The sequence below is a fragment of the Elephantulus edwardii genome, unplaced genomic scaffold (assembly GCF_000299155.1).
Source record: "Elephantulus edwardii isolate Elephantulus edwardi_28Jun2011 unplaced genomic scaffold, EleEdw1.0 scaffold00063, whole genome shotgun sequence".
Lineage (NCBI taxonomy): Eukaryota > Metazoa > Chordata > Mammalia > Macroscelidea > Macroscelididae > Elephantulus > Elephantulus edwardii.
Window position 1 is genome coordinate 3466351 of NW_006399813.1, and position 8177 is coordinate 3474527.

General features: G+C 42.0%; 1 pseudogene; it reads right to left on the bottom strand.

Moving 5' to 3' along the window:
• Positions 1-1340, bottom strand: part of LOC102874716 — a 34125-nt pseudogene extending 32785 nt beyond the window's left edge.
• Positions 1341-8177: the final 6837 nt, after the last annotated feature.

Consider the following 8177-nt stretch of genomic DNA (forward strand, 5'->3'; position numbering starts at 1 on the left):
AAAAAAGTGCCATACCGCCTTCCACAGTGGTTGCACCAAATTTGTTCAAATTTGTATTAGAATTTTGTAAATAAACTAGTGGAAAAAATAAACATGATTATGCATATAAAAAAAATAATTAATGCCTTTAAATTGTGGTGTTGGCAAAGAGTATTGTATGTATTGTGGACTGCCAAAAGAACAAACAAATCTGTTTTGGAAGCAGGACAGCCAGAGTGTTCTTAAGAAGCAAAGGTGGTGAGATTTTTAACTCACATACTTCAAGTATGTTTATCCAAAAAGCATGCGTCTTTGGAAAAGGATATAATGCTTAGAAAAGTAGAGGGTCGAATAAGGAGAAGAAGACCCATTGACAGGAACAATGGACGTAAGCAGACTGTGAGGATGCGTGGGATCAGGCAGGTTTCTGTGTGTAGAGTCACAATGAGTTGGAGTCAGTGTGGTTGCACCTAACGAAAACAACCACCAAAGGCAAGTGGGAGAGGAAAAGAGAGATTATTCAAGGGTACTGAGCCTCCATGGAAAGGCGCTGGAAATGAGTAGTAGTGATGCTTGTACAACATAGTAAACATAATTAATGTCACTGAATGGTATATACTTTAAAATGGTAAATTTTTACTGTGTAATAAAAACAGCAGTAATAATAAGGAATGGGGTCCAGTATACATGTATTGGCACAGAAAGATCTCCATAAAAAAATCTCCTTGACCTATTACCGTAGAAGGGAAAAACCAAATTGCATGAAAATATGTAGACTATAACAAAATGCGTATAAAAATTCCTAAATATGAAGCTGTAGCTTCTGCAACTATAAGAAAAGATTTAGCAGAGCAGGCGCCACACTCGTTACTGTGGTTTGTCTTTGGACTAGGGGCTTAAAAATGACTTTTTAATAGGGGAATTATATTCATGTGCTAATTTTGTTATTAAATTGTCTTTTTGAAAAGGTGAAGTAACACAAAAGCAGTTACAGGATATATATATATATATATATATAGCTTCAGAGGCATAGAAGCTGCAGAAGTTCTAAAAATTGAACCTGAAATCATAAGGAAAACAAGGTACAATAAAACAGAACAGAAACTTTGCTTTGATGTATGTGAGCCTTTGTACAGGTGAGAAATGAGGAGGTTTTCTGGATTAGGGGGTAAGAGAGAACAAGGAATAAGCAGGGAGGTTGCTCGTTGTATTTTAGCGAAAACAATCTAGAACAAACTAGAATGTACTGAGTACTTGATAGACACATGCTGTGTAATGGGCCTTCGCATAGGAACCGGACCATAGCTCACCTTGTAGCAGGTCTTCAGAGGCAGGAAAGTGTACCGGAGGGGATCGCTCATCTCTCTACTGTGGATACATAACTACAGGATGGGGTGGTTTTTGTAAAAGCCCAACGGGAAACAGTATCTATCTTAGATAGTTCTAATGAAGATTCTTTAAAAAAAGAGACTCCATGTAGAAGTCCAATGCAATCAATTCCCTTGATACTAGCAGTCAAGAGATCAAGAGACGTATTTCCACTGGGAAAATCTGTAGTCAGAGACCTCTTCAAATTCCTGAGGAGAAATGATGTCAGTTTGAGGACTAAGAGTGCCTGATTGAGGCCATGGTCTTTTCAGTCACTTGCTATGCAGGTGAGAGCTGGACAATGAATAAGGATGACAGAAGAAGAATTGATGCATTTGAGCTGCAGTGTTGGAGAAGAGTGCTGAAGATCCCATAGAATGCCAAAAGATGTCTTGTCAGGGAGAAGGTGCAACCAGAGTGCTCCTTGGAGGCAAAGATGATGAAGCTTTTTCTCATTTACTTTGAGCATATTGCCAGGATAAATTATTCCGTGGAGAGGGACATCATGCCTGGGAAGTTGGAGGGATACTGAAGGAGAGGAAGACCCTCAACCAGGTGGACTGACTCAGTGACTGCAGCAATGGGCTTGGATGTGTTAGAGCCTGTGAGGATGGCACAGGACAGGACAGAGTTCAGATCTGTTGTTCACAGGGTCACTTAACAATAAACATAAATGTTCAGGGTTTTGCAAATAAAGACAAATATTGAAGTGCCCAGTGCTTAGCAACAGCAGGAAGATAATAGCATCTTTAGGGCTGAGCAAAGGTGAGGAAGAGGCCTGCTAGATCCCAGTGAGAACTGGACCTCAGAAAGCAGCACCACCAAGTGGGATCTGCAGTCATGGAGGAATGTGTCATGTTAGGTGCTATTGAAGGGACCCTGCGAGCAACAGATCTGCACCTGGCCCTACCCGGTGCCACCCTCGCCAGCTCTGATATGTTCAAGCCTGTTGTTACAGTCACCGTGCCAATCTTTCTTGTTACAGGTCTTCCTCTCTCTGACCTTACACTTTTCCCAGTATGAATTCAGACATTAGGGAGCTCTGGGGGCCTAGTGGGAAAGAGTTGCAATGCCAACCCAAAGACAGGCAGTTTGAATCTACCAGTTGCTCTAGGACAGAAAAGTGGAAAATCTCTTCCCATGTGATTTACTGCCTCTGAAAAATCTGCTGGAGGGTCGGCTGTGACTAAGCATATTTAAAAAAAAAAGCCTTTTAAACTGTGAGGAAATAAATTTGTTTGTTAAACCAGTCTACTCATGCTATTTCTGTTACAGCAACGCTGAGTAAATGGATCAGAGCAAAACAACCAAATGCGACCAACCTATGTTCACAGAGACCCACCAAGCATCGGGCCTCTTTCCACTGAGGTGCCTAGTGTAAGATGTAGCTCTTCAGCTTTAAGCTTGGAAGGTGATATAAAGTACTGAATCCCTTCATATTTCATCAGTGTGTAAGGCTTCTGAATTTTGTGGGCTTCATCTGCTTTTCTCTGGCAATCCTATATCCTACAAAGGCTCCTAGAGTTCTTGCTACATCCTTTCCACCAGATTCACCTGGCATAATGTCAACAAATAATGAACCAGTATGAAGTTCTGCAGAGTTTTCAGGGGAACCGTGGCTTTTATTATGATGATAGAAAGCACAACTTAGGGTTGGCATAACTGAACTCTGAATGTATATTGCTGGTGTCTGCCAGGTAAAACAAAAATGCTTCTATTTGTTCTTCCTAATTAAGATGAGAGAAAATTATCATTTGCCAGGTCAATAGCAATAAATCAGGTGTCATTTCACTAGTAAAGACAGCAAAGCCAGAATAGCAGCTGCCATTGGCAACAACCTAATAGAGTTGAGGATCCATAGTCATTTTCCAAGCCCTATCTGGCTTCCTCCCAGACCAAACAGGTATTAAAGAGAGATGATTGTAACTACTACCCCTTCATCTTTGTAAGTCGGTGACGAGGAGTCTAATCTCTGTAGTGCCTCCAGGAATAGGATAGTGCTTTTGATTTATTGTTTTGGCAGGTAGCAAGGGGACAGTCAGCTTTCTAGAGGTTTTCCATTGGCTGTTCTCACCATAATTGTTCTCATCATGTACCAGGGAACTAATGTAGCTCTTCTTCCAATTTCTATTTATGTATAGTCATGTTTGCCGTGAAAACCTGGAGAAATCCCTACAGGTTTAGTCCATGGATCCTGAATTAGTTATCTAGTGCTGCTATAACAGAGATACCACAGATGGATGGATTTAACAAATAGAAATTTATTGTTTTACAGATTAGGAGACTACACGTCCAAATTCAGGCTGCCACTCTAAATGAAGTTTATCTCTCTTTGTCAGTTCTGGATGAAGACTCCTACTTCCTTCACAATCTGTGGGCTCGACGTTCCTTGGAGATCTCCAAATGTCTTGTAGTTGTTAGGTGCCATTGAGCCAAGTATGATGGACAGTGATGCTATGAACAGCAGATGTGCACTCTGTCCTCTCCTGCGCCATCCTGACACTTCCTGACACAGGAGTCCACTGCAGCAGTTACCGAGTCCATCCACCTGGTTGAGGGTCTTCCTCTTTTTTATTGACAAATGTTCCTCTCCAAGGAATAGCTCCTCTTAGCAACATGCATGAAGTATCGGAGATGAAGCTTTATCGTCTTTGCCTCTAAGGAACATTCTGTCTGTACTTCTCCAAGACATATCTGTTTGATCTTTTGGCAGTCCATGGGGTATTCAGTACTCTATCACCATTAGCTCAAAGATCACATTAATTCTTCTTCTGTCATACTTATTCATTGTCCAGCTCTCAGATGCATAGCAAGTGATTGGAAAGACCATGAATCAGGTGCATCTTAGTGCTTAAGTCCTTAACTGACATCATTGCTCCTAAATAATTTGGAGAGGTCCCTGACAGCTGACTTTTCCAATGTAATATGTGCAAGACCATGAATCAGGTGCACCTTAGTCCTTAAATCCTTAACTGACATCATTGCTCCTCAATAATTTGGAGAGGTCCTGGACTGCAGACTTTCCCAGTACAACATGTCCTCTGATTTCCTGACTGCTGATAACAAGGAAGGCAAAAGTCATAGCCTACTCTTATGTTGAAGAGCTTCTCAGTGCAGGGGCCTGGGTCCAAAGGATGAGCTCCACTCCTGGAAATTCTTTCTTGATGATACTGAAGGCACCTCTTCTGCTTGCTTCTTCTTTACTTTTGTGTCTTGTGAGATAAAAACTGCTGTAGACCACATCCCTGAGAGACCACCCTTTTCATCAGATCAGGGCTGTGACCTAATTAAAAATGTGACATCCCACCCTAATTCCCTTACAACTGATTGGCTGATCACATCTCAAATCACATTGTGGGGAATAATACCATTATATAACTGTCTCTAATCCTACCTCATTCATCATAGGGGTTAAGAGTCACAATGCATATTGAGAATCACACCTTAGGCAAGCTGACACATATTTTGGGAAGGTAAATTTAATCCATGACTGGCTTCCTACACTCACTAGAAGAAATCTAAAGCTGAGATTCTATTTGTCATCAAAACCTCATCAGTTTCCACTGAGGCAGATGCAGCATGGCAGTTTTAGGGTCTTCAGAAATTATCCTCAATTCAGAACCTGTATCCAATAATCCAGTTGTTATTAGGTGCCATCAAGTCAAGTATGACTTATAGTGACCCTATGAACAACAGATCCAAACCCCATCCTACCTTGCACCATCCTCACACCTCCTGACACACAGAGCCCATTGCAGCAGTCACTGTGTCAATCCACCTGGTTGAGGGTCTTCCTCTCCTTCGCCGACCCTCCACCTTTCTGAGCATCATGTCCCTCTCCAAGGAACAGCACCTCCTAGCAACAAACTCCCAGTATACGAGACAAAGGCTCATCATTTTTGCCTCCAAAGAGCATTCTGTCTGCACCATTGCCAAGAGATATTTGTTGGTTCTTTTGGCCGTCCATGGGATGTTCAGGACTGTTCTACAATACAACAGTTCAAAGTCATCCATTCTTCTAATGAGGATCACAGAAGAACTGATATTATCCACTGTTGTTGTCTGCCGTAGAGTTGGAACCGATCCCTGGCTGACCCTCCAGCAAGTTTTCAGAGGCAGTAATTGCACAGGAGAAGACTGCCTATCCTTCTCTCAGGGAGTAGCTGGTGGCCTTGAACTGCATGCCTTTGCAATTGCAGCACAGCTTCTTGCTGCTGCAATATCCACTTTGTCTGTGTATTTTCTTTGTCCTGTGTCTTGTCATCATAGCAAATGGCTTAAAAGTTTTTCTACTATTTCACATATGTTGGATTCACATGAGTGTATTCACATTGATTACATTTGTAATTGTATTTCAGGGGTTTTCCTTAAAGGAAAATGTTCCCTCCCTCAATCAAGGAACTCTCGGTGAACTGCCTTATCTCATAAAACTGAGAGGGAAAGTGAGACTTTTCAATTTGACTGCTTGAATCAAGTTCCCACCCACCACTGCTATGATGTTCCCATTTGTGCTTTCCAGTAGAGTAGCTACTAGTCACACGTGGTTACTGAGCACTTAAAACAAGTCTAGTCCAAACCAATGTGTGTTACATGTAAAAGATACATGATGTAAAGATGAACATAAAATATCTCATTGATAATTTTATATTGATCACACGACGATATGGTGCTGTCATTACGTGTCATTGAGTAGAAATTGACTCAGCTGATCTTGCAGTTGTTTTTCAGAGGCTGTAAATCACACGGGGGGAAACGGTCCATCTTCTTCCTGTGGAGCAACTGGTGAATTGGAACCACGTGCCTTTGGGCTGGCAGCACAGCTCCTTACCGCTCAACCACCAGAGCTCCCTACTTTCAATATGTTGTTGTTGTTGTTGTTGTTAAGTGCCGTCGAGTCGTAGGCAACTCATAGCAACCCTATGAATGAAAGTCCTCGACACTTGTGTGCCTCTCATCCTCTCTCCAGGTTCATAGGATTTCTGGAGGCAAGCTATTATGGAAGTGGATGCCACTCCCCCTTCCAAGCTTGTTTTTAATCGGGGAGCTCCACCAAACACTGTCCACCATGGGTAACCATTATCACATTTGACACACCAGTGTCAGAGTGTTCATCTTCACAGCAACCACAAGTTACCTCTGTATGGCAAGTGGACACACCAGGGCTATACAACCTAGAAGAGTGTTTGACCAAAAACAATGAAAAACAGGCATTAGAGTCACGAATTAGAGTCGCCTACCTTCGGCTTGGTAGCATCGCTTTCAGTCCTCTAGGCCAAATGGTCTCTATGTTGTGAAGTACTGTTGAGTAGTAGGCGACTCATAGCTACCCTATGAATGAAAGTTCTCGACACTTGCAAGACTTTCATCCTTTCTCCACGTTCAAAGTGTTTCCAGATATATTGGACTAATAATGCACAGTATGAAAATTAATACTTTCTTATGACTACTAGAAAATTTTGAAATTTTATTATCTATTTCATTATATTTGTATTTGGGCTGTACTGATATAAGTCAAGCAATACTATTCTAAGGTATACATCTACATCGTTTTTCAATGCTGTAATCAATTAGGGAGCTCTGGTGGCTCAGTGGTAAGGACTTGCACTGCTAATTCAAAGGTACATCATTCGAATCCACCAGCTGCTCTGCAGAAGAAAGATGAAGAGTCTCCTCCAGTGTGACTTACAGCCTCTGAAAACCTGCGGGAGGATCAGCCATGGGTCGGGTCTGATTCGACAGTACACAACAACACGACCAGTTAGAGAGCTCTGGCGTCCTGCTGGTAAGGAGTCGCACTACTAGCCCGAAAGCACACAGTTTGAACCCATCAGCGGCTCCATGGGAGAAAGATGGGCAGATTCCTCTCATGTGATTTATTGTCTCTGAAAACCCACTGAAGGGTAATTTAGTTCCAACTTGAGAGTAAAAAATAACGATGACAGATTAGCCACCATTTATATCACATGGAGGAAAACATTCTGATGCTCATTATCCTTGTAACTTATTAGAGTAATTGAGCACACCTAATTTCTGATAGTCACTGCCCCCTGGCTCTGTCACAGAGGATTCCTATTCCTATTCCTATTGTTAGGAGTAGAGATCCCAATCCGACGGCGGCATCTTCCGCTGTCATCTCTGGCCAATAGAGGACAGTTTCCATAGAGCTTTCTGGGTCTTAGAGGGAGGGTATTGAGCTGGTTGCACAAAACTAATACATTTCTATTTTCCATCACCCTAAGCATTAAATTCCTTCTTCTACAACATGCTAGAGGAATTCCAGCATACTCAGCCTCATTAAATGTAGGGCACAGAATTAAATCCTTCAACCAAGGAAACTATTAGAGTTTTCCCAGCTGCTTAAGCTACCATAGTACATCTTGAGTCCAGGGTAGATTCAGTCATATTGATCCATTTGATCCGATCTGACTTGCTACTCTATCCTCCTTGGCCAAACACTCTCAGAATCTACTCCCTTGCATGCTCCCCAGGCCCCTACCTACACAAATGGGCAGTTCCTGCAGCTCCTTTTGAGTATGATGGTCTGCTTAAACAGATGTTCAGTTTATCACCTTAGCATTGAGGTAAGATGGATCAGGGTTATCCTAACACAAGGCAACTACATCATGTGAAATCATAGAAAAGCCTTTATGCAAAAGAAATATGCTCAAATGAAAAAAGAATGGCTGCTTTCTCCAGCAAGGGAGATTCCTGGAGAGTTGATGTTCCATTTGTCTCCATTTGATTTGTGTCATTACCAATGCCCTTTTTCCAGTCTCAACATTCAACCTCTTTCCAACCAATGCCCTAACAGAGTCTTGCTAAGTTTGCAC